The sequence below is a fragment of the Trichosurus vulpecula genome, chromosome 9 (genome assembly GCF_011100635.1).
Source record: "Trichosurus vulpecula isolate mTriVul1 chromosome 9, mTriVul1.pri, whole genome shotgun sequence".
NCBI lineage: Eukaryota > Metazoa > Chordata > Mammalia > Diprotodontia > Phalangeridae > Trichosurus > Trichosurus vulpecula.
The window spans coordinates 18,386,873-18,414,300 of record NC_050581.1 but is presented as its reverse complement, the minus strand read 5'-3'; the positions used below and the strand labels follow the sequence as shown (position 1 = coordinate 18,414,300).

The window sequence follows — 27,428 nt, the reverse complement described above, 5'->3', positions numbered from 1 at the left end:
AATTATTGCAACTCTAATAAGATGAAATTTAACAGATGTATTAAATGCTCTACTTTGGTTAAGAAAGTCAACTTCTCACTTACAAAATGGAAGAGGTACATCTAGTAATCTTTTTGAAAATGATCTGGGTCTAAGTCGACTTAAGGTCAACATGAGTTCACAGAAAGACCTACATTAACTCAAGGTATTTGGCAGATATGATTTCTTCATAGGCAGCACTGTTGACCACCTGATAACCTTGGCTAGCCGACACACTTCCATCCACCAGGCATTCATTATGGTTGAGTCACTGAAGCCCAGTTTTTTTTTTCCTGAATGTGACAAGTTTTTGTGCTCTCTCCAAGACAGAATGATTTCCTTACACATGCCTTGACACACAAAGGATCATAGAGTGAGAGATGAAAGGAGGGTTAGAGGCTATGAAGTCTAACCTTAATATTTTTAGATGAGTGACATATAGCATTAATAGTGATTTTCCCGGGGACACATAGCTAGTAAATGTCTGAGATAAGAATTGAATTCAGGTCTTCCCCTCTTAATGTCTCTCTCCACTCCCTAAAGTGTTCAGAAAGGGGAACTGGCATATTCATTGATACCTAGTGACATTTATAGAAAATTTTGTTGTCACTCCCTCTGAGAAACCACTTCTCCAATATTCACTTTGTTGCTGTCACCCTTTCATCTCCAGGTTACTTTCCTTCCTTCCCAATAAGTTTACTATCTGGCTTAGTCTTCTTCACACCAAACCTTGCCTCTCTCAAACACCCTGGACTCCTAGGCCCTGTCTCTACTCCACTCCAGCCACGCAAAGAAGAGGCCATATTTTAGACACAACCTCTTCCAATTTCTCCTTCACTTCCTCTCACAAGGATTTTCCTTAGTCCCCAGAATCCCTGATTATACTTCAGAGGATGAGATACGGCAATAAAAAAAAAAAAAACAAAAAAACCAGCTAATCCAGTCTTAGGGCACATTAAGAGAGGCATAGTATTCATAAAATCATAGATTCAGGACTTAAATGGGACACTTAGTCCAACCTTCTTATCTTAAAGATAGTGAAATAGATAAAGAGTTCTAATGGCTTGACTAAGGCCACAAGAATAATAAAATGAGGAGCCTAGATTTGAATTTGGATCCTTTAACTCCAAAACCAGTGTTCTTTCCATTGTACCATGTTACTATTCAGAACAGGGAAGATTTGAGTGCTTTTGTATTTTGCACTGATCAGATGATATCTGAATTATTGTGTTTAGTTTCGGCAGCAAATTTAGGATGGACATTGGTAAATTGTGGACTGTCTAGGGAGAGCAACCAAAATGGTGGAGGACATCAAGTTAATGACATATAAGGATCATTTGAAGGAACTTGGAGAAATCTTAGGAGAGACATCTTCAAGCATTTGAACATCTGTTATTTGGAAGAATTAGAGTTGTTGTTTCTTTTTTGTTTTTGCTTGGTTCCAGTGGGCAGAACTATGAATTGATGTTACAAGTTTGATAGATTTGGTATTGATTGTATATAGAAAAAGAAAACAAAAGTTCTTAGTAATTATGGCTACTTCAAAAGAGACACAGCCAAACAATCAGTTATCCTTCACCAGAAGTCTTCGAAAGAAGTTTGGAAGATCACTTGATGGGAAAGAACATTATGAAGAAGATCATTGATTATGGATGGGTTATACTAGATGTCCTTTGAGGTCCTTAACAACTCTGAGGTTCCATCCTTCTACAAATTGAAGTAGTCTGTGTATGCTGTCTGAATTCTGCTTTTCCATATTCTGCCATATTTTTATATACTTAAGAATGAAATAAAGGGAGGAAGGATGGTCTATTGTATAGCTGTTCCCAGGGCTAAAAAGTACAATTCTTAGTGTCTCAGGCAGGTAAGACTAAGTTGCCAAGAAGGGGTCAATTTGCATTAAAGTCATAAGGCTGTTTTACAAAAGAGAATCTGAAATCAGAAGAAGAAAAGACATAAGATTCTAGTTCTGGCCGCATTCCGCTCCCCCCCCCCCATTTCCTTGGCACAGAAAAGAAGAATGCATTAAAAATACCTTTACTGGGCTTAGAGATCTGACATCTTGTGTTATTAACATTGAATGCTTGACTATCTATAGATGTTTAAATTGGATTTTAAATTGATATAAGGGAAAATACTTTATGGACTTCTGTGCCAGATGATAGGAATAAGTGACTGAAGCATCATAGCTATTGTGTGGTTTAATATAGATCAATTCTGCTGATTACTGAGGCTTCTATCATGAAACCTAAATGACAGCATATCATTGGTCCACAGAGTATCAGTACAGGAAAGGATCATAGAAATTTAGTATAACTTCATTTCCTAAGTGAGGAAACTGAGGCCTAGATGGAATTACTTACTTGCCTGAGGTCTGAAGACAAACTATTATCAAGACTGACATTAGGGCACAGTTCTTTGAATTCCAGTCAAGTTTTCCAGTCCATTCTTACCATATATTGTACATTTTGATATACAGAAACGAGAAGAAAATCTAATTTTTCGCAGATGTCAGGAAATCCCAAATTTTAGTAGATTTCATCATGTTGTCATATGGTTAAAAACAAATACCTAATCATTTCTATCACTGCAATTGATTCCATCCCCTTTCCATGTGGCAAGGTAAAATTTATTTCATATTGCTGGCAACACCAGTGTTGTCAATACCCATATCTGTCACTTGTTCCAGAAAGAGTATGAATTTATAAAAAAAAAGATGTTAATTGCCCCAAGTTCTTTACACAAAAACTATTCAAGTCAATTACAGATTACATAGCAGCCCTATCAATTGAATTAGCCATGAGCATATTTAAGATAAAGGCAGCTAGGTGGCATAGTGGATAGAATGTGAGGCCTGAATTTAGAAGACCCATCTTCCTGAGTTCAAAGCTGACCTCAAATACACACTAGATGTGTGAACCCTGTTTGCCTCTGTTGCCTCATCTATAAAATGACTTGGAGAAGGAAACGGTAAACCACACCAATATCTCTGCCAGGAAAATCCCCAAAACTGGATCAGGAAGGATCAACAATGACAAACTATTTGGATGGACTTTGCTTTTGCTGATGTAACTTTTTCTGGACTCCTATACAGTCTGAGAGTGTAGAGGCCCTAAGTTCCATCTTAGATTCTATTTTCTAGAGGTATGGCACCTCTAGACCTGTCACTAATTGCCAATTCTGAGGAAAAAGTCCATCATTGTTCCTAAATCACAATGTTTACCAGAGCCAGTCAAAGTCACGAATCAGGAGGTCACAAAGTACAGTCAATTCTTGGGCTTTGTTTTCAGGATGTGCAAAAGGAAATTTTCCTGGTATAGTCACATAGAAAGGAGTCATGTCAGTACAAAATGAGATAAGGGTTTTGAATGGGATAATGCACAAAAGGTGGGAAGATAAGGCATTTCTGGGATGTAATGAGGCATAGTCAGGAGTTATGTAGCATTGTTCCAGCTAACTGGGCTCTGCTACAGAATACAGTGCCTGGTGATATGCTATAATTAGACTAGCAGCCATTCAGTTAGAGTGGTATTGATGTGTTGACTGGAAAGGCAGAAGAGCTCTAAAAACCAACATAATGGAGACACTATGTCTGTGGCCTCACCATTGGCAGTATGATCATTAAAATGGTTGGGGAGGGCTCCCATGCTTCAGAATAGCTCATGGAGACTAGCAGGGGCCAATTATACTTGATCAGTCTTCATCAGTAATGGTACCTTGTTTTCTAGTTAGTTTGATCATGTGACTCTTTGGCCCTAGGTTCCTAGGAACATTTCCTATACCTGCATTGTTTTAAAAACAGCCTTTGATGCCCTGCTTTTCCCCAAGATTATCTCCTTGGTATGACTCAATAGCAAAATCTTGCCTTCTTGGCATGAACTACTAGTGTTCTTCAGTGATGGTATTGAAAATGCTAGCTGACTTTAAGACAGGAATAGGGACAGTTGAGCTGGATTCTCTCAACCCAAAAGGAAATGTAACTGGCAGCTGATCTGAGCTAAGCTGCTACTCCTAAACCCCTAAGGCCAGAGTTCTATAACTTCCTATGATATAATAATAATAGCCTCTGTTTTTCCCAGTTTCCTCAACTGTAAAATGAGAATAACTGCACCTACCTTACAGAGTTTTTGGTGACGATTAAATGGGATGTTTGTAAAACAAGTAGCATAGTGTCTGACATAAAGTAGCCTCTATATAAACATTTATTCCCTCTCACTTCTCTCAAGTTGTCTCATTTTATCTCACATGGGAGGTAGATAGCATTCTTATTCCAATTGTATAGTTGAAGAAACTGAGGTAGACAGTGGTTAAATGACTTCCCCATGATCACACAGCTAGTATGTGATCTGAGACTCATATTGGAACACAGGTTTTATGAATTTCAGGCCCAGAATGCCATCTATTGTGCCATCTAGTAATGTCATTGGTATAGGGAACTCCCAGCTAAGAAAATTCTCACTACCAATACAGATTGGCACATTCTCTGCAACATATAGTCTTAGAGAGTTGCCTAGAGCACTGATTAGTCAAGTGAATACATATTGGAGGCAGGACATGAATCCAGGTTTTGTTGACTTCAAATCCAGTTCTTTGTCTACTAGGCCATGTTGCCTTGCTTTAAATTTGAAAAGTGCTCTCTCTCTCTCTCTGTCTCTCTCTCTCTCTCTCCCTTCCTCCTCTCCTCCCTCCCTCCTTCCATCTCTCTCTATCTCCCTCCTCCCCTTTCTCATTTGTCCTGACAACTATCTTGTGAAATTAAGTACTGTCATATATTATTGATCCTTTAACATTTGAGGAAAGAAAGTTCAAATAAGTTAAATGACTTGTTGCGTACTATTAGAACCAGTGATTACATAAAGATAGCTACCATTTACATAAGATAAATATAAGTTACATTACATTTTAAGATTTTCAAACCACTTTGTATGTGTTAACTTCATAACAACATTGATAAGTGGATGATATTATTGTCTTCATTTTACAGGTGATGAAAAAGAGCCACAGGGAGTTACATAACTCACCCAGGATCACTTAGCTAATGTTTCTGAGCATGGTTTTAAACTTAGTGAGTAGAGAACTAGGCTTGCAATCAGAAAGACTCATCCTCACGAGTTCAATTCTGGCCTCAGACACTTACAAGCTCTGTGACATGGGCAAGTCATTTAATTCTATTTGCCTCAGTTCCTCATCTGTAAAAGGAGCTGGAGAATGAAATGGCAAACCCCCTGCAGTATCTTTGCCAAGAAAACCCCAAATGGGGTCATGAAGAGTCAGACATGACTGAAATGACTAAACAAGAAACAACAACTTCTTGACCCCAAGTCCCATGCTCTAGTCATTGTACCACCTTGCTGGCACATTAAAAAAAAGGCCCTCTCTCCAAACATGGTCCTGAAATACTAGACTTTGCAAACTCACCTCCTTAGGGAAAAGCTTATTTCAGAAGTGTTTGTGGATGGGAACACTATGAAGTTTGTAGTCCAGTGGAGACATATGACAAAAACATAATATAATTTATTCATTTAATGAGCATTTATAAATTGCCTTATATATGCAAGGCACTGTGCCTGATGTTGCATCCGCAAAGGCAAAAAGACAACAATAGCATACATTGCTATTGTGAATGATAACATAACATTATTTATTAAATTAGTTAGTTAGACAGTTTGAACACCAAATGATCAAAGGCATTAAGAAAGGGTTCCTGAAGGGGGCAGAATTTGGGGTAGGCTTAAAAAGATAGAGGGTTTGCCATAATGGGTTGTCTTAAGACAAGGGAGGGGAATAAAGAGGGAGGGTAAACTGAGGAAGGCAGCAGTCAAAAGCAAAACTTTGTTGAGGAGTGGAAGGGGAAAGGGAGAAATAAAAGCATAAACAGGGGGAAATAAGAGAAAAAGACACAGATAGAAATCATAACTGTGAATGTGAATGGATAGGATGGAGGGAAATATAGTTAGTCTTTCACAACATGATTATTGTGGAAGTGCTTTACATAATGACACATATGTGGCCTGTGTTGAATTGCTTGCCTTCTTAGGGAGGGCATATGGGGAGGGAAGAGGGTAGAGAATTTGGAACTCAAAGTTCAAACACATGTTCAAAAAAAAGTTGTTTTTGCATGCAACTGGAATATAAAATATACAGGCAATGGGGTATAGAAACCTATCTTGCCCTACAGGAAAGTAAGGGGAGGAGGAATGGGGGCAGGGAGTGTGGTGACAGAAGGGAGGTCTGACTGGGAAATAAGCAAACAAAATATGTGTCATCTTGGAGTAGGGGGAGAGTAGAAATGGAGTGGAAATTTGTAACTCAAAATCTTGTGGAAATCAATGTTGAAAACTAAAAATAATAAATAATAAAATATTTAATAAAAAACAATCTATTATGCTTCAACTGAAGTTAAAAAAGGCAAGGATAGCAATCATGATCCAAAGCAAGAAGTAAAAATATACCTAATTAAAAAGATAATGAAGGAAACTACATTTTGCTAAGAAGATAGAATAGACAACGAAGTAATATCCAAAAAATTCATAGCAAGTTTCTCTTACAAAGTTCTTATTTCTCACACATAAGGAACTGAATTAAGATTTTAAAAATTAAAGCCATTCCCCAATTGATAAATGGTCAAAAAGTATAAGCAGGCAGTTTTCAAATAAAGAAATCAAAACTATCTATAATCATATAAAAATGTTCTAAATAAATATTGTTTATAAAAATGAAAATTAAAAGAACTCTAAGGTGAAACCTCACACCTATGAGAAAAAAGAAATGCTGGAAGAGAGAAAACTGATAAACTGTTGGAGTTGTGAACCATTGCAACCACTGACGAGAATGATTTGGAACTATACTCAAAGGGCTGTAAAACTGTAAATACCTTTTAACATAGCAATATTAATATTAGATCTGCACCTAAAAGAAATCAAAGAAAAAGGAAATGATGTATAAGTATAAAATATGATAGCTCTTTTTTGTGGTGGCAAAGAAGTGAAAATTGAGATAATGTTTATCATTTGGGTAATAACTGAACAAATTGTGGCATACGATTGTGATGGAGTGCTAATTTTCTATGAGAAATAACAAGGAGGGTAGTTTTAGGGGAAAAAATAACATGATAAGACCTATATGAACTGATGCAAAGTGAAGTGAGAATAACTGAGAGATAATTCTGCATTATGACAGGAATGATTTAATGATAATCAACTGCGAAAGACTTGGCTACTCTGAGCAATATAATGATCCAAGACAATTCCAAACAACTCATGATGTAAACATGCTATCTGTCACTAGAGAGGGAACTAACAACTTTTAGTGCAAATTGAAACATTTTCTTGCTTGCTTTGTTTTCGTTTTGCTTTTCTTTGTGACATGGCAAATATGAAAATGTGTTTTGCATGATTTCACATGTATAATTGATATCATATTGCTTGCCTTCTCAGTTGGTACAGGAGGTGTGAGAGGGAGGGAGAGAATTTGAAACTTAATTTAAAAAGAAAAGAATATTAAATAAATAACAGTTTTTTCTTAAATGGAAAAAAGACAATAGGGCCATGTGACAAACAGATAATATTGAACATAGAAATGGGTTCCATGGTTATGCTCATCTTTTGGCTATGTGCATATCGTCCTATGTATTTTTCCATCTTTACTTCCATGCAAGTACACAGCTTCTCAGGTCATCAACAAAGTATTTATGTATTCTATGAAATGATTGAAAATTGCATCTTCTTCCACCCTGTTGGTATAACTGTTCAACTTAGTGTTCAAGTCTTCAACATAATAGATTTATCACACTAAATTAATCTATTACAAAATAAATACCTGTGCACTCCAGTAATTCTGATATTATAAGTTCCCATATTATTGTTTAAAAAAACTTTTCAAATATTACTTTTGTTTCTCAAATGTTGCAGCCTTAGTTTACTTTGCCTATCTTTTGTTACAATTCTCTGAAGCAACCTTTATTAGGACCAGGTTCTGATAAATAGGCCCCAAAGTTATTAACATTATGTTTCTGTTCCTGACCTGAGGAAATTGTAGACAAAGACTAACATCAAAAGTTGTTTCTTTTATTTTTCCTACTCTTATATTTCTGATATATAATATATAATGTATAATATCTTATAACAATCAGGTGACTAAAAGAATTTCCCTTAAATTTCAATACTTCATATGGCCTTAGAGCTAGACTTGCTTCTGAAATTCAGCACTTTCAGGATCTAATATCATGACGTACAATGGAGCCTTTAAGAAACATGGAGAAGAACTCTGTGGGTAGGAGAAGTGATCTGACTAAAGGAGTATCTTTAAATAAAGATGGTAAATTAATGTACAGACCCCTATCATAAAAAATGGATTCATGTTGCAAGTATATATATATATATATATATATATATATATATGTATGTATGTATGTATTTACCATATATATATATATATATATATATATATATATATATATATTTGCAATAAGATCTTGATTAGCTATCCAAAGTTGGATAGGAATATCAGAGATCAATGTAAACTAAAACTGTTATTTTACAACAATCCCTACTTACTTGCCTATCTTTAGCCTTAGTGAAGAAATATCCATATATCCAAATATACAGATTTTTTCCCTCAAAATTCCTATTTCTGAGGCAGCCAGGTGCCCCTGAAGTCAGGAGGACCTGAATTAAAATCCAGCTTCTGACGCTTAGTAGCTTTGTGACCATGGACAAATCACTTAACCCCAATTGCCTCCAAATCTCCCACCCCCACCAAAATTCTAAGTTTTCCTTATTTTCAATTTTAAGTTTAATTACAAGTGTATCTATCACTGAAACATGAAATGATAACCTGGCCTGTACCAGACGGAAATAAGGAGTAGCTTATGCAATCCACAGTTTCAAAAACGCATGAATTTAACCAAATTTTATAAAGTGTACAGTCTTATGAATTAAGATACATAAGAATATCAATATGGTTAATAACATCATTCTTTATGTACTTCTTTATTATCTTCCCATAACTGAAATAAAAGAGTAACAGAGGATGCCATATTTTGATAAATATGAGGTGGATTTTAAATATTGTCTTGCTTTTTCTTACACAATTAAGGAAGGATCTATTCATTTTCTCATTCACTAAACATTGGTTGAGATTCTACTGTGTGTAAACTTAGGCAGAGAATTATAGGAACATATATTTCAAGTTGCAAATGACCTTAGAGTTAGTTCATTTAGCTCAACCTTCTCCTTTTAGAGGTGAGGAAACTGAGAGTCAGAGGTAAATTGACAAGGTCACAGAGCTAGGGTTTGGTGATGGCATAAATTTGAACAAGTGTTTAATATACAATGGAGCCATATTCAATGTTCTTTCTACTACACCTTGTCTTCAGTGTTAATTTAATGGGGGCAGAACAAATAGTTCCATGATGACACATTTTTGTTCCATAATAAATTAAGAATAGCGCCACTAAACTTTCAGAATATTCAGATTTGGATTTAGATAGAAAATATAATTAATTTGTATTGTGATGGCTAAAGGATATGTGATCTGTGCAAAGGATTGTAAACTTATTTCCCTTAGGTAATAATGCTTTGTGGGTTATTGTTGTTTAGTCATTTTAGTTGTGTCTGACACTTTATGACCTCAATTTGGGTTTTCTTGGCAACAATAAAGGAGTGGTTTGCCATTTCCTTCTCCAGCTCATTTTTCAGATGAAGAACTGAGATAAACAGGATTAAGTGACTTGCCCAAGGGTCACATGGCTAGTAAGTGTCTGAAGGCAGATTTGAACTCAGGTCTTCCTGACTCTAGGCCCAACTCTATATCCACTATGCCACCTAGCTGCCCTGTGGGGTATTATATCTTTGCATTACTGTTATTTACTCTTTTATGCTCATGAAAACAATTGGAATTTCAAAGACATAACTGCCTACACAGCCAAGGATGGAATGTTTAGAAATTCTACTAGAAATTACCAAATGGAAATTACGTTTTAAAAAATAATCATTTTTTTTCCTTTTTGAAATTATGTATTTTTGTGAACTAAGGGGTAGAGGGATAAGGATCAACATCAAGCTCTGATTTACAAAGGTATATATTAAAAACAGCTATCACGCTATAAATTCACAATCAATGGCAGATTTTTCATTTTCTATCATTTTAAGAAGGAAAAGAGGCTAATTTATCAGGATTACTTAATTACACTGAGGGAAGTATTAAAGTGTATTCCGAGAAATCATCAAAGAGGCAATTAAATTTTACAGTGCCTCCAAATCACTTCAAGTTTGTCATTTTTAAATGCCACTAGCAACTTGTTCTTTCTTATTAACACCTCACTCTGAAACCACCCTGGCTCTAAAGGAACTACTCTTAGCTCATATTTCTCCATCTAATGAATAGTGCTCTCTCCTCCTTTACCACCCCTTCCAAGGTAACACCTTGGAGGTCTTCGTGAAGGGTGTGTTGTATGCTTCAATATACTGTCCATTTTTTATGAGTTAATGGTATGCTTATTCACAGAGAAGTAAAAACAAAACTAAACATTAGCTAATGTTTATTATTCCTAGGCCACTTGTGCCAAAATTCACCTGAAATTTTGACAGCTTTTTACTGTCTTTGTATTTCTTATTTAATTGTGTTGTTGTTGTTGTTAGTATTTTAAATCTGTTTCTGTAGCAGAGTGGGGCACATTTGTATCTACAGAAAGTTTTCCATTGGCCAAGTAGTACCACAAGAGTTTGATGTGTTTATGCCTGTTTTCCCCCTGAGATGAGCTATTTATTTAGGAGTTATCCTTGACATGTTATTACTATTCATTTGCTAGAAATGAGAAATGACCATCTTTTCTGTAAATGAATAATTTCTTGAAAGCCATGGTTTTCCCTATCAGGAGGGTCTTCTTGTTTATAGTATATATGTTTCTTTGTTTATCATTTATACTTTTTTTATGTCAAGAAGCTCTCATGGAAGAAAACTTTTTGAATGCTGGAGCTTTGAAGTTGTGGAAAAAAGAGGAAAAGTCAAGTCTTTCCATTGAATCTACATGCACCAAATCAGAATGAAGGGTGTCATTCAATTAATCCATCAAGAAGCATGTATTAAATAATGAGTACTGTGCTAGGGTGTGGGGATATTTTTAAATAGAGTTCCTGTCATGAAAAAATTACATTCTACTAAATTGTAGGCTGACTGTTGATTAATGCTAGGCAGATAAAATCGAATGGCCTCCAGGAAGGATTAAAGTGCTCTTGGAGTCTTCAAGGAATAGAGCATTATCAGCATCATCCATGTACAAGTCAACACCTCCATTAGACAGTTTCTATTTTGAAAGCTGCAACTTGTAAAAGGAATAGTTAAGTAACTCTATTCCGCTAGGATTTGACGTGGTGAACAAGTCAAGCTTGGTCTAAAAAAAGAATGAATGTACTAATTTAGTTTTTATGGAAAGGGGGTGAAGAAGGATCTTAATCAGAACGCTTTATAAACATCAAAATATTGCATTTACTGTATTATATTTACCATAGTATGTGGTAGCTTTGCAAAGCAACTGAAGTCAATTTACATGTGTAGAAGTAGATTTTAATTATGCCATTAAATTATGCACAAATATTTGGGGGGCCCATAAGATTCAGACACAAAGCATCACTGAAAAGACAATTATATATCTTATCACATAAAGAAAATTTAAATACATTCTCAGGAGAAGAAACACAATAAGGATTTGATAACAATTAAATTCTGATAACACTTTAGGAATTTATTTTTATCTTGAAAGTATATTCAAGTTAAATTCAGTGTTTACCTCATATGAAGAAAAATCCATTGGGGCAATCAAGAAGTATAAATGTGTCACTGGGAAACTTTCCAACTACTCCCCTAGATACTGTAAAAACAAAACAAAACAAAAATTATTAACAAGAATGCTCAGAGCAATATTTTTCTTCCTAAGATCATCATTAATAACTATGGTATCTTCAACAGATCTGCTCTCCAGAGCAGATCTCATTTCAAAGTTGGAAGATGGAGGCCCACATTAGTCAAAAGGACTTAGATTCAGAGAAGTAGCAAGTAGTAAAACTAGGATTTCAACCCAGATCCTCACCAGGATTAACCTTTGAGAATGAACATTGTATATTGTAGTTGAGGGTTGTCTCTGATGGATACACAATACTAATGTAGTTGTAATACTAATTTAAAAACAACTGGGCCTGTGCCTTGCAAAATACTACATTTAACAATGGATTTGGAAGCACTACCAAAAAAAGTACACTGAATTAAATATTTATTCACCTAGAATGGATGGTTCACAAATATGTGAATTTCAAAGATGATCACTCCTACATGTATTCTGTATGATAGTATTTTCTGGTCATTAGCTAGAGAAATGAATAGCAGTAAATCTTAACTTCTTGTTCAGCATTTACCACTGACTTCCTCTGTCATTTTGGGCAAGTGATTCTTATCTGATATTACATCTCTTTGTTATTTTAGATTCATTGAAGGTGGATAATGATAGTAATCTGTTCACTACTTTGACATGTATTACTTTGAGTGTCTAAATAGCTTTCACTTTTACAATACATACAGTGCCTAAGTTGCACATGCATTGATTTTTAAGCATGATTTGTGTAACCAAAATTCTTTAACCTCTTGTAGCACCCAAAAACTAGGCAGGGCACTTGATTATTTCTCCCAATGATTCTTATCTGCATATCTTGCTTCAGCTTCATTTTTAGGAAGAGGAGAATATGTGGCATACAATCTTCTAATTATCAAGCAAAGAATACATTTAGGTTAATACATAGTTCCTCCTGGCACTAGAACTTTGGAGAAATACTGCTTGTTTTAGAGGGTCACAGATTTATAGCAGGGAGGGCTATCAGACTTTAGTCCAGTTGTCTATTTATATAGATAAAGCATCCAAGGATCAGAGAGCTTCAGTGACTTTGAAAGGTCACATAGGTAGGAAGTGGCAGAACCAATTGGTGATTGAGGAACAGAATTTTGCATTAATTGGAAGTGAGAAAGCATAGAGACAACAAACCTGATGAGGAAGGTTTCTTGCAACTCTGAACCACTAGGAAGCTCTGAAGAGTGCACCTAGAATTTGGCTAAGCAGGCATTGGTTAAAGGAATTTGAGGCCTTTAGCCTGAAGGACAAGGAGTACTGTGGTGAGACAAGCTTCAAAGAAGTAGATATTGCTTAAAAAGTCCTCCTAAAATTGTACTTCCTAAAGTAAAATGGATAAACTTCAGGAAACAGTTACATTTAATATCTTCAAGTAGGGGGTAGATAATCAGGGTGAATTCTAGAATATACTATACATGGGTTCATTAAAGAGTGTCTTTAAAAGAAGAAGCAATCATCACCAAAAACAAAAATAAAAACATCAACAAAAACCCACAGGGATTTATAAACAGCAGGTCATGGCAGACTACCCTGGTTTCTTTTTCTTAACAGGGTAAACATTCTGATAGGTTAGAGGAATTAGGGAGATATAGTTTACTTATGTATTTCACTCAAAATTTTGGGTACTTCTTGTGGAAAAAGCAGAAAAGTGTGGGTTAGTAGCATGCAATATTTAGAATTGGCTGAATGGTCAGGCCCAGTGAGACGTCATTACTGGTTCAATATCACCTTGGAAGGGATACTCCATAAGAAAGCTTTAGGGAATTTATGTGTCTCACCCCAGCTTATTTAACATTTTTTATCAAGAGTTTTATGAAGGCATAGACGGCAAGTTTATCAAATTTAGACATGACACAAAGTTGAGAAAAATAACTAATACTCTGGATGACAGGATTAAAAACTATCTCAATGGTTTGAAACATTGGACCAAATAGTATAAGATGAAATTTATTAGGGATAAATGTAAATTTGAACACTTGGGTTCAAAAAAGTAACTTCTCAAGTAAAGGATAAGAAAGTTTTAGATAACTAGCAGTTTTCTGAAGAAAAAATGTTATTTTAATGCAGAGTAAATTTCATTTGATTAAACAGGGTGATAGTACAACCAAGAAAACTATTGGTAACCTAGACTACATTAGTAAAATCCAAGTCTGAAGTAAAGACTACCTCATGATATTATTCCTTATTGGAAAACATGGCTTATTGTCTTCAGTTCTGGGCATTATATTTTACAAAGGGAACTGACAAGGTCAAGGAAAGGGCAACCAGGATTGTGAAAGACATGAAGTTCCTGCCACACAAGGATTGGTTGAATGAACTTGGGAAGATTTGCTTAGAAAAGAAAAGATTCAAGGAGGACATGATAACTTTGTTGAAATATTTGAAGGGCTGCCATACAAAAGAAGGATGCTTTGACATAGAAATGAGACTAAGGATGAATGAGTGGAGATTGCAAAGAGAAAAAATAATAGATTTATGGTAAAGAAAACTTTCCTATTAATCATAGGTTTCAAAAAGTAGACTGGATTGCATTTGTGAGATGGTAGATTCCCCTTCATTGGAAATTTTCAAAGAAGGGTTACTTTTTGGAGTATATGTTGAACTACATGGCCACAACAGAGTCTTACATGTCTGAATAAAAGCACCTAGATATCATTTTTCAAGAAATTGTTAAGTAAAACTGCCCTGATATTCTAGATCCAGAAGATAAGTTGATAGAATAGATGGATCACCTCCTGAGAAATATCCCAAAATGAAAACTTCCAGGAATATCATAGCCAAATTCCAGAGCTTTCAGGTCAAGGAGAGAAGATTCTAAGCAGCCAGAAAGAAACAATTCAACTGTCATGGAGTCGCAGTCAGGATGATGAAAGATTTAGTGTCTTCTGCATGAAAGGATCAGAGGGCTTAGGATATGATATTCTGGAGGACAAAGGAGCTAGGATTACAACCAACAATCCCCTACCCAGAAAAACTGAGTATAATCCTTTGGGGAGGGGGGAATGGGCATTCAACAAGAGAGAGGACTTTCAAGCATTCTTGATGAAAAGATCAGAACTGAATAGAAAATGTGACTTTCAAATACAAGACTTAAGAGTAGCATAAAAAGATAAATAGGAAAGGGAAGTCATAAGGGACTTAATAAGGTTAAACTGTTTCCATTCCTATGTGGAAAGATGACACTTGTAACTCATAAAAACTTTCCCATTATTAGGGAAGTTGGAAGGAGTATATATAGAGGGCAGAAGTGTGAGCTGAATATGAAGGGATGATGTCTAAAAAAATAAAATTAAGACGTGAAAGAGGAATGTACTAAGAGAAAGGGAAAGGGAGGGTTAAGATGGGGTAAATTATCTCACCTAAAAGAGGCAAGAAAGAAAGCTTTTACAATGCAGGGGAAATGGGGGAAAGGAGAAGTGAAAGAGCCTTACTCTTATCAGACTTGGCTTGAAGAGTGAATAACATACACACTCAATTGGGTATAGAAATCTATCTTACCCTACAGGAAAGTAGGAGGGGAAGGGAATAAGACAAGGGGTGGTGGTGATAGAGAAGAGGGCAGATTGGGGATGAGGGAGTCTGAAACAAAACACTTTCAAGAATAGAAAGAGTGAAAGGAGAGATAATACAATAAAAGGGGGGATGGGTATAGGTAAATACAGTTAGCAACAGTAACTGAAAAAAATGAAGTAAGTTTCTCCAATAAAGGCTTCATTTCTCAAATATATTGAAAACTCAGTGAAATTTATAAAAGTAAGAGCTATTCTCCAATTGACAAGTGATCAAAAGATATGAACAGTTTTCAGATGAAGTAACAAAAGGTATCTATAGCCATACAAAAAAAATCTCTAAATCACTATTGATTTAGGTACTATCTCATATTTATTAGATTGGATAATAGGACAGAAAAGGAAAATTTCAAATGTTGGAAGGCACATGAGAAAAATAAGACATTAATTCACTGTTGGTGGAGTTGAGAACTGATTCAACCATTCTTTAGAGCAATTTGGAACTATGTCCAAAGGGTGTTATGATAATTATTGTGGGACTTTTTTCACTGTGTTCTCCTTTAGAATGCTGAGGCAGTCAAGTACTTTTGATTTGTTTTCCTTTTAAAATGTAATGGCAAGCAAAGTAGACTTTTGTTGTCTCTGTTTTGGAGTGCTTCTCAGCACTAAGGAATCTTTGATTGAATGGGGAAGGTTTTGATCACCTGCTTACATCAAGGAAGGGCCTATTTCTGCCCTCTGACCTGAGCAAGCATTTAAGTCACAGGAAGGCCTAAGTCACATGGGTTTGAGGTGCATGATCATGATGCCTTTTGACCCTGAAGAAGTGTATATAAACTCAGAGGTTAGGGTTTTGCCTTTGGGGTACACTCATTGGAAGAGTGTTGATTATTTGGCCAGACAAGACTCATGGTAGCTGCTGGAGGGCCCCCCCACCCCAGCCCCCAGCTTTGAAAACCCATATGTTGGTGCCTCTCTCTGGTAATTATGTAATTCCATGGTCAAACAGATAGAGGTCTGTCTCTTGATTTCTCTGTGTGTTTGCTCGGTTTGTATAATGCATGCTTGTAATTTCTACTTGTATTTGCTCTGAAGTTCAGGGTGCTGGCTTTTCCCCTTTAACTAAGAAAACAACAACAATAACAATAATGATAATAAAAATAATACACATATATGTGTTAGGTTAAAACTTCAAAAGTATTTTGTATCTATTATGTCATTATAATAATGCACTTAGGTCAAAGAGAAGTAGATTAGCCTCCATCTTAGTTTCCCTGAAATGAAATATGGATAAACTTTTCTTAGGGAAATGAATTAAGAGTGAATCTATATTAGATCATTGCCTTGCCACTGAAGACATTGACACTAGAACCCCATTAAAGAGAAATGCTTCTCAGGAGCCAAGATGGCAACATGAAAGCAGTGCCTTCCTGGAGCTCTCTCACAAATTCGGTCAGATACCACTAGAGGAGAATCTGAGCAGATGTGAGAGAGTTGGAAGCCACTAGTACACTGAATGTGGCAAATTTCCAAGCCAGGAGAGTCCACAGCATCAACAGGATGGATCTGTAGGCTGGGTGAATGCTTGGTTCACGCAGTTGGTGGCAATCCCCAAGAGTCTCAGCCCAGGACGGGAGTCTGTCAGAGCTACTGGAGGCAGCACCTGTGTCCATAAAACCAACTATTCCTGAGGCTTGCATCTCACAGTCTAAAGGTTTGAAACTCAACATGTTGAAATTCAAGGAGCCATGTTGACCAGGTAAAACAGTTCTCAACCCTCCCTTCCTCACCCAGATAATACTCCCTTGGGAGAAACCCTGAAATAGAAGAGTCAGAAGTGGGACTTCAGAAGTGGAACAATGGGAGTTCTTGAGCTCCAGGGGTTGGAGCCAGCAAGAGTCAGCACAAGGACCCTTCGCACAACCAGGGCAAGTGTTAGACATGAGCTCAGACAACAGCTGAGACCACCCATGCTGTAGCACAGCCCTAGGGGAAGAGGAGACTTCCAGCAGCCAGACTACCCCTCCCCCACACCTCACATGGTGACCCCCTGGGGAAACTCGGAATGATCTCACTGGGCCTCAGTTCTTAGCACAAACCAGCCATCTGCAGCTGAGCACCAGGGGAGCAGCAGCAGTAGCAGTATATAGCTTCTAACTGACAAAATCAGAGGCCACAGCACACAAAGCCAGTAACCAGGCCCCCAGTTCACAGAAGATTAGATCATTAGTTCACAAGAAGATTAGGGCACAGTCCCCTGAGCCCCAAAATCAGAGATCCACTTTAAAGCCAGGAAAAAGATAACCAATATGAAGAAGCAGTAGAGAAAACCACGGACCATTGATTCTTTTTATGGAGATAGGGAAAATCAAAATACCAATTCAGAAGACAGCGTTGACACCATACCCTCATCTGAAACCTCAAAAGAGAATATGAACTGGTCTCAAGCCCAAAAAGCATTCCTGGAAGAACTCAAAGAGGGTTTTAAAAACCAAATCAGAGAGCTAAAAGAAAAAAATGGAAAAAAAAATTCATTGATGAGATTAAATCTTTAAAAAGTAAAACCGGTGAAATGGTTAAGGAGGTTCACAATCTAATTGGAGAGAATGATGCAGTGAAAAGTAAAATTAATGAAATGGAAAAGGAGGATGAAAAGCTAAATGAAGAAAAAAATTGTTAAAAATTAGAATTGTACAGGTAGAAGCTAATGACTCAATGAGGCATCAAGAATCATCAAACAAAATCTAAAGAATGAAAAAAAGAAGAAGAAAATGTAAAAAATCTCATTGGAAAAACAACTTACCTGGAAAATACATCCAAGAGGGACAAGCTAAGAATTATTGGTCTACCTGAAAGCCATGATGAAAAATCAGCCTGAACAGTGTCTTCCAAGAAATGCACAAGGTTAAGTGCCCTGAGGTCATAGAACCAGAGGGTGAAATAGTCATCGAAAGAATCCACCAATCACCCCTTAAGAGATCCCAAATTGAAAACTCCAAGGAATATTGTAGCCAAATTCCAGAATTATCAGGTCAAGGAGAAAATACTGCAAGCAGTCAGAAAGAAACAATTCAAATATCTGGAACTACAGTCAGGATCACAAAGGACCCTGCAGCTTCTACATTAAAAGACTAGAAGCATTGCAATATGATATTCTGAAAGGTAAAGGAGGTTGGACTACAACCAACGATCAAGTACCCAGTAAAACTGAACATAATTTTTCAGGCAATGAGATGGATATTCAATGAAATAAGGGAATTCCAGACCTTAATGATGAAAAGGCCAGAGTTCAATGGAAAATGGATCTTGAAATATAAGGCTCAAGCGAAACGTAAAAAGGTAAACAGGGGGGGAAACTTGGTTAGTCAATAAGGGCAAATTGTATACACCCTCATAAAGGAATATATACATATATATATATACATATATGTATGTATATATATGTACATATATATAATATGTCAATCTTGAAAATAGTACAGTTATGACAATTGAAAAGGATATACATAGACTGTGGGTGTCAGTATAACTGAAATAATGACAAAAACATTTAATAGGGATGGTTCAGGGTGAAGAGGTAAGGAGGTAGCAGAAAAGGGTAAATTATGTCACTTGAAGAGGCACAAAAACATATTATAGTAAAGGGAAAGAGGGAGGGAGAAGAGCAGTATTTGAGCTTTACTGTCATCTGATTTGGTTCAAGGAGGGAATAACATAATCTGATAAGTACAGAAATTAAAGTTGTCTTACAAGCAGTAGAAGGGGAAAGGGAAGAAAATGGGGGTGGTCAGAAGAGAGGGAAGAAGTAGCAAGGGGAAAAGGGTAAGATAAGGGAGGGGAACTGAGGAAGGTGGTGATCAAAAGTAAAAAACATTTTTGAGGAGTGGAAGGGAGAAGGGAGAAATAAAAGAATAAGTGGTGGGAAAATAGGATGGAGAAAAAGACACAGTAATCATAACTGTGAATGTGAATGGGATGAACTCTCCCATGAAACAGAGACAGATATCAAAATTAATTAAAAATCATAATCCCACAACATGTAGTTTATAAGAAACACAATTGAAACAGGTGGATACACACAGGGTAAAGGTAAAAGGCTGGAGTGGAATATGTTGTGCTTCAGCTAAAGTTAAAAAAAAAGCAGGGGTAGCAATCTTAATCTCAGACAAAGCAAAAGCAAAGATAGATATAATTAAAAGAGGTAAGGAAATCCTGGTAAAAGGCGCCATAGAAAACGAAACAATATCATTGTTTAACATATATGCACCAAGTGGTATGGCATGCAAATTATTAGAGGAGAGGTTAAGGGAGTTACAGGAAGAAATAGACAGCATATTGTAGGATTATGATTTTTAATCCATTCTGCTATCCACTTCCATTTTATGGGACAATTCATTCTATTCATATTTACAGTTATGATACTATCTGTCTCTTTTTCTCCATCCTATTTCCCCCCTGTTTATGCTTTTATTTCTCCCTTTCCCCTTTCACTCCTTAACAAAGCTTTGCTTTTGACCACCACCTTCCTCAGTTTAACCTCCCTCTTGATTCCCCTCCCTTATCTTACAATTTTCCACTTGCTACTTCTTCCCTCCCTTCTGACTACCCCCTCCCCTTTTTCCCCCTTTCCCCATCCTACTGCCTGCCAGACAAGTTAGATTTCTGTACTTACCAGGGTATGTTATTCCCTTCTTGAACCAAAGCCGATGAGATTAAAGTTCAAATACTGCTCTTCTCCCTCCCTTCTTTTCCTCTACTATAATGTGTTTTTCTGCCTCTTCATTTGATGTAATTTGCCCATTTCTACTACCTCCTTACCTTTTCTCCCAGAACCCTCCCTTTACATCTCTTAATTATGTTTTTTATCCTTATATCACTTATTTTATACAGACATCCACAGTCTATGTGTGTCCCTTTCAATTGTCATAATAACTGTACTATTCTCACGATTGACATATATATTGTATATATGTATACATATATGTGTATATGTGATGCATAAGATGATATAATCCTCTATAAAGATGTAAATATTTTGCCCTTATTGATTAAAAATGTTTGTGAGGGGTTTTTCCCTCCGTTTACCTTTTTATGTCTCTCTTGAGTTTTGTATTTGAAGATCAAATTTTCCATTGAGTTCTGGCCTTTTCATCAGGAAGGTCTGGAATTCCTCTATTTCATTGAATGTCCATCTACTTGCCTGAAAATGTATGCTCAGTTTTACTGGGTAGTTGATCCTTGCTTGTAGTCCCAGCTCCTTTGCCCTTTGGAATATCATATTCTAATTTCTCCAGTCATTTAATGTAGAAGCTGAAAGGTCCTGTGTGATCCTGAGAATAGTTCAATGATACTAGAATTGTTTCTTTTTGGTCACTTGCAGAATTTTCTCCTTGAATTTGTAATTCCAACATTTGGCTGTAATATTTCTTGGAGTTTACAATTTGGGATCTCTTTTAGGGGGTGATCAGTGGATTCTTTCAATGACTATTTTACCCTCTGGTTCTAGGACCTCTGGGCGGTTCCCTTTTATAATTTCTTCAAAGATACTGTCAAAGCTCTTTTTGTCATCGTGGATTTCCAGTAGACCAATAATTCTCAAATTGTTTCTCATGGATCTATTTTCCAAGTAAGTTCCCAATCAGATATTTCATATTTTCTTCTATTTTTTCATTCTTTACATTTTGTTTTACTGCTTCTTGATGCCTCATAGAGTCATTAGCTTCCACTTCCTCAATTCTAATTTTTAATGAGCTGCTGTCTTCATTTTGCTTTTGAGTCTCCTTTTCCAATTGGTTGATTTTACCTTTTAGGGTGTCATTTTCTCTATTTAGAGTCTGAATCTCTGTAGCCATTTTGCCAATCTTATTTTTTAACAACTTGATTTTGTCAGTGTTTTTTTTTTCCATTTTTTCTTTTACTTCCCTAATTTTTTTAAGTCCTCCTTTAGCTCTTACAGTAATACTTTTTGGGCTTGAGACCAGTTCACATTCCCTTTTGAGGTATCAGATGTGAGTATAGTGTCAATGCTATCCTCTTCCAAATGGGTATTTTAATCATCCCTGTCTCCATAAAAAGAATCAGCGGTCCTCAGTTTTTTCGTGTTCTTCTTCTTCATGTTGGTTAGCTTTTTCCTGGCTTTAAGGTGGATTTCTGCTTTTGGGGCTCAGGGATCTCTTTCCCAGGTTTCTTGTTCTGGGAACTGTGATCTAGTTACTGGCTTTGTTTATTATAGCCTTCAGTTTCCTGAGGTGTGAGTGAGGGGTCTGGCTGCCTGAAGTCTCCTTTTCCCCTGGGGCTACTCTGAAGCACTGTTGCTCTTCAGCAATGTTCTCAGCTGTTTGTTGTCTATGCTGGTGTCTGCCACTTCCCCTGGCTGTACAAAGGTTTGTCTGGCCTCCTGGTGTTGATCCCTGCTGGTTCTGCTCCTTTGGGACTCAGGAATTCCCACTGCTTGGCCACTGAAACCCCACTTCTGTCTCCTCTATTCCAGCATTTTTCCCAAGGAATTCTCAGGATCAGGGAGGGAGGGAGGGATTAGAATTGTTTACCTGGCCATTATGTCTCCTGGAATTTAAAGAAGGCACTTTTCAAACCTTTGGGCTTTGGAGTAGGCTCAGGAGTAGATATCTCATAGCCAGAGGTGCTGAGCTGCTGCCTCTCGTCAGTTTGACAGACTCACCCTGTGTTGAGAGGCCTGGGGATCTCAGCTGGTTTTGGGTGCCCAGCTTTCTCCCACCCTGGATCGCTTGCTGGTTTCTGCAGCTGCTTCCGCTTTGGTGCTGTCTGTTGCAGCTCCGCAGGCCAACCACTCTCCCAGTCTACAGATCCATCCCATTGACCTTTCAGACTCTCCTGGCTTGGAAATTTGCCCCACTCAGACTGCTAGCAGCTTCTAACTCTCTCAGATCTGCTCAGACTCACTTTTTTAGTGGTATCTGACAGAACTTGTGAGACAGTTCTGGTAAGATGCTGCTTTCACGTGGCCATCATGGCTCCCCCCCTACATGTGAATTCTATCAAACATTTAAAGAACAATTAAGTTCCACACATTATAGACTGTTTGGGAAAATAGGTGAAGAAGGGGTTCTACCAAATTCTTTTTATTACATAAATATAGTACTAGTACCTAAACCAGGGACAGTCAAAACAGAGAAAGAAAATTACAAGCCAATTTCCCTAAAGAATATTGATGCAAAAATAAAATATTAGCAAAAAGATTGCAGCAACTTATCACAAGAATAATATAGTATGTCAAGGTAGGATTTATTTCAGGAATGAAAGCCTGTTTCAATATTGGGAAAACTATCAGCATAATTGATCACATCAACAACAAAACTAAGAAACCACATGATTATCTCAATAGATGTAGAAAAAGCTTTTGATAAAATACAACACCCATTCCTATTATAAAACACTAGAAAGCATAATAATAAAAGGAGTCTTCTTTAAATTTATAAATAGCATCTACCTAAAACTATCAGCAAACATTATGTGTAATGGAGATAAGATAGATGCATTCCCAATAAGTTTGGTGGTGAAACAAGGATGTCCGTTATCTCCCCTATTATTCAATTTGGTACCAGAAATGTTAGCTTTAGCAATAAGAGGAGAAAAATAAATTGAAGAAATTAGAATAGGCAAAGAAGAAACTAAGTTATCACTCTTTGCAGATGATATGATGATTTACTTAGAGAATCCTAGAGAATCAAGTAAAAAATACTTTAAAAAATAAGAAAAAAACTTTAGTAAACTTGCAGGATATAAAAAAGTCACACTAATCCTGGGCATTCCCATATATTAGTAACAAAGCCCAACAGCAAGAGATAGAAAGAGAAATTCCATTTAAAGTTACTGCAGATACTATAAAATATTTGGGAGTCTACCTGCCAAGAAAAACCCAGGGCCTATATGAACAAAATTACAAAACCCTTTTCACACAAATAAAGTCAGATCTTAATAAATGGAAAAACATTAGTTGCTCATGGTTGGGCAGAGTTAATATATTACAAATGACAATTTTACCTAAATTAATTTACTTATTCAATGCTATACCAATCAAACTACCAAAAAAATTTTATAGAGCTGGATAAAATAATAACAAAATTCACCTGGAAGAACAAAAGGTCCAGATTATTAAGGGAATTAATGAAAAGAAATGCTAGGGAAGGTGGCCTAGCCATACCAGATATTAAACTGTATTATAAAGCAGCAGTCATCAAAACTACTTGGTACTGGCTAAGAAATGCAGTGGTGGATCAATGGAATAGGTTAGACGTACAAGGCACAACAGTCAATGACTACAGCAATCTGCTCTTTGATATACGCAAAGAATCCAGCTTCTGGGTAAAGAATTCACTATTTTGCAAAAACTGCTGGGAAAATTGGAAAATATTACAGCAGAAACTGGACATGGACCAATATATTACACCGTATACAAATATAAAGTCAAATGGGTTCATGATTTAGGAATAAAAGCCAATACTATAACCACTTTGGGAGAGCAAGGAATAGTTTACCTGTCAGATTTATGGGAAAGTGAAGAATTCAAGATCCAATAAGAAATAGAGAATGTTACAAAATGCAAAATGGATAATTTTGACAATGTTAAATTGAAAAACTTTTGTAGAAACAAAGCCAATGCAACAAAGATTAGGAGTGAAGCAGAAAATTGGAGAAACCTCTTTACAACCACCGTCTATAATAAAGGCAAATAGCGAGCCAGTGGCCGTCGGGCCCCCGGGTACCTTTCGGGATCGAGTCCGGTGTCCAGGGCTGCAGCACCCCGCTTGGAGCCGGTACAGACTGCGACTCCTTCCAGAGGACAGAGGACGCAATGCCTCCCTCCGGCAGGCTGAGCCACCACCGCCGGCGCCACAACCGCGCCCGAAGGCACACCGTGGTTTAGCGATGGGGCGGGGAGGGCCGAGCAGGCCGAGCGGGCTACCCGGCATGGTGATCCAGCTCTCTGAGCACCAGGGCCGCGCCACTCGGCCTTATCCCTAAGACCCGCCGCCACTGAGGCTACCTTCGGCTCTGTCAGGCCTGTCTTCCGGTGTCGACCCCTGCCGCGCCCGGTCCAGATCTCCGAAGCGCAGTTCTTCAATGTCCCTGCAGCGCCGCCTGCCCCCAAAGGAAGTCATGTTGGAAGGACTGAGCTCCATGCCCACGCAGATGGATTATAATAGTCAGAAGTTAGTTGAACAGATGTTTCAGGGAATTATTCTTTTTTTCTGCCATAATTGGCTTTATCTATGGATGTGTGGCTGAACAGTTTGGTTGGACATTCTATGTTGTTATGGCTGAATTTGCTTTTCATGCTTGCTGACACTTCCTCCGTGGCCCATACGTCCCCGACATCCCTTCAAATGGCTCCTTGTTCAAGACTTAGACTCAGAAGAGAAGAAACCAGGAGAGAAAAAAATAAAAAGGCATCCTAAAAATAACTGAAACACGCTACATGGTTCAACTTTACAACACTCATTCTGTTCTGTGAAATATTTTAATTTGTCGTATGCAAAACACAAAATAAAACTACCAACATTATTGTTGCAAAAAAAAACACAAACGCAAATATCTTAAATATACAGGAACTGAATCAAAATTAGAGCAATACAAGTCATTTCCTTGTTGAGAAATGGTCAAAGGATATGAATAGGCAGTTTTCCGAAAAAGAAATTAAGGATATCTAGAGAAATGCAAATCAAGATATCACATCTCTCCTGTCATATTGGCTAACTTGACAAAACAGGAAAATGATAAATGCTGGAGAGGATGTGAGGAAATTGGAACATTGCTACATTGTTGGTGGAGTTGTGAACTGATCCAGCCATTCTGGAGAGCAATTTGGAACTATGCCCAAAGGGCTATAAAAATGCTCATACCCTTTGGCCCAGCAATACCACTTCAAGGGCTATATCCTAAAAAGATCATACAAGTGGGAAATAGACCTGTACAGACAAAAACATTTATAGCAGCTCCCTTTGTGGTGGCAAAGAACTGGAAATCAAGGGGATGCCCATCAATTGGGGAATAGCTAAACAAATTGTGGCACATGATTGTAATGGAATATTCTTGTGCAATTAGAAATAAGGAACAGATGGATTTCATTACAGCCTGGAAAAACCTACATGATATGATGCTGAATGAGGGGAGCAGAACCAGGAGATCATTATACACTATTACAGACACACAGTATCTGTAAGGAATAACTTTGACAGACTTGGCTCCACTCATCAATACAAGGTTCAAAGACAGCTCCAAAAGACTCATGAAGGAAAAAGCTATGCACATTTAGAGAAAGAATGATGGAGTCTGAATGCAGATTGAGGCAAACTATGTGCTCTCTTTTTTTTCCTTCTTTTTTGGTTTCTTTTCTCTGTTCCCACGATTCATTCCATTGCTTGTAATACTTCTTTACACTTTGGCTATTATGTAAATAAGTTCAATGTGAATAGAAATGTAGAAACTACATTGGATTACATGTTGTCTTGGGGAGAGGAGGGAGGAGAGTTAGGGAGAGAAAATTTGGAACCAAAAACCTGTGAAACTGAAAGTTTTAAACTAAAAAATAAAAAAAAAATAAAAAAAAAGAGAAGTGTTTCACCATAAAAAAGTCATGGAATTTCATTGCTTCCTTTGGGAGAGTAGTCCAGAAGGGAGAAATGGGGTGGAATGTTAACCAATACTTCATCTTTTGCTTGTTCAAAATTTCTATCAGTTTTACTTAAAATCTTTGGAGGAGTCATAGAGGATTACAGATAGCAGTTTGGACCTCTCTCTCTCTCTCTCTCTCTCTCTCTCTCTCTCTCACACACACACACACACACACACACACAGTCACACACACACACAGCGGGAGAGAAGGGGAAAGAGAGAGAGAAAATGTTATTTCTGGCAGCTCTGAGGCTAAAACTGCAGAGTCCTATATCCATCCTGATGTTCTTCTCCAAAAATAGGTGCTATTATTATCCCTATTATGCAGGTAAAGAAATTAGGTTATAGGTCACATATTTTATCATAAATCCTTCTGAATTGTCTTACATCATTGTATTGTTGAGAATAGCAAAACCATCCACACTGGATCATTATACAATATTGCTGTTACTATCTATAATGGTCTCCCGGTTCTGTTCACTTCATTTTGCATCAGTTAATGTAAGTCTCAGTTTTTTTTCTGAAAGAATCCTATTCATCATTTATTTTGGCACAATAGTATTTCATCACAATCGCATATCACAATTTGTTCAACCATTCCACAATTAAGAGACATTCCCTTGATCTCCAATTCTTTGCCACCACTAAAAGAGCTATTTTATTTTATTTTTATTTTATTTTTTTACAATTTAGGTCCTTTTTTTTTCTTTCTTTGTGATACAGACCTAGTAAGGATATTGCTAGATCAAAGAGTATGCACAGTTTTATATCCCTTTTCACATAGTTCCAAATTGCTCTCCAGAAAGGTTAGATCAGTTCACAGCTCCACTAACAGTGAATTAGTGTTGCAGTTTTTCTTCAACATTTGTCATTTTCCTTTTCTGACATATTAGTCAATCTGATAAGTGTGATTTGGTACTTCAAAGTAGTTTTTAATATGCATTTGTCTAATCAACAGTGATTTATAACATTTTATATGACTTTAGATAGATTTGATTCCTTCTTCATTCAAAACTATTCATATCTTTTGACCATTTATCAATTGGGGAATGGCTAATATTCTTATAAATTTGATTCAATTCTCTATATATTTAGGAAATGAGGCCTTCACCCCAGACACTTCAAGTAAAAAATTTCCCTTGTTTTCTGATTTCCTTCTAATCTTTGCTGCCTTGGTTATGTTTGTGCAAAATCTTTTTCATTTGATATAATTAAAATTACCCATTTTACATACTGTAATGCTCTCTGTGTCTTGTTTATTCATAAATCTCTCCCTTATCTATAGATAAGCATTAAAATATTTCATGCTCTCCTAATTTGCTTATGATATCAACCCTTATGTCTGAATCATG

The 27,428-nt window shown here is 36.8% G+C and overlaps 1 pseudogene; it reads left to right on the top strand.

The window, feature by feature from the left end:
• The first annotated feature begins 24,561 nt into the window (after window positions 1–24,561).
• Window positions 24,562–24,870, top strand: LOC118830706 (annotated as a pseudogene).
• Window positions 24,871–27,428: the final 2,558 nt, after the last annotated feature.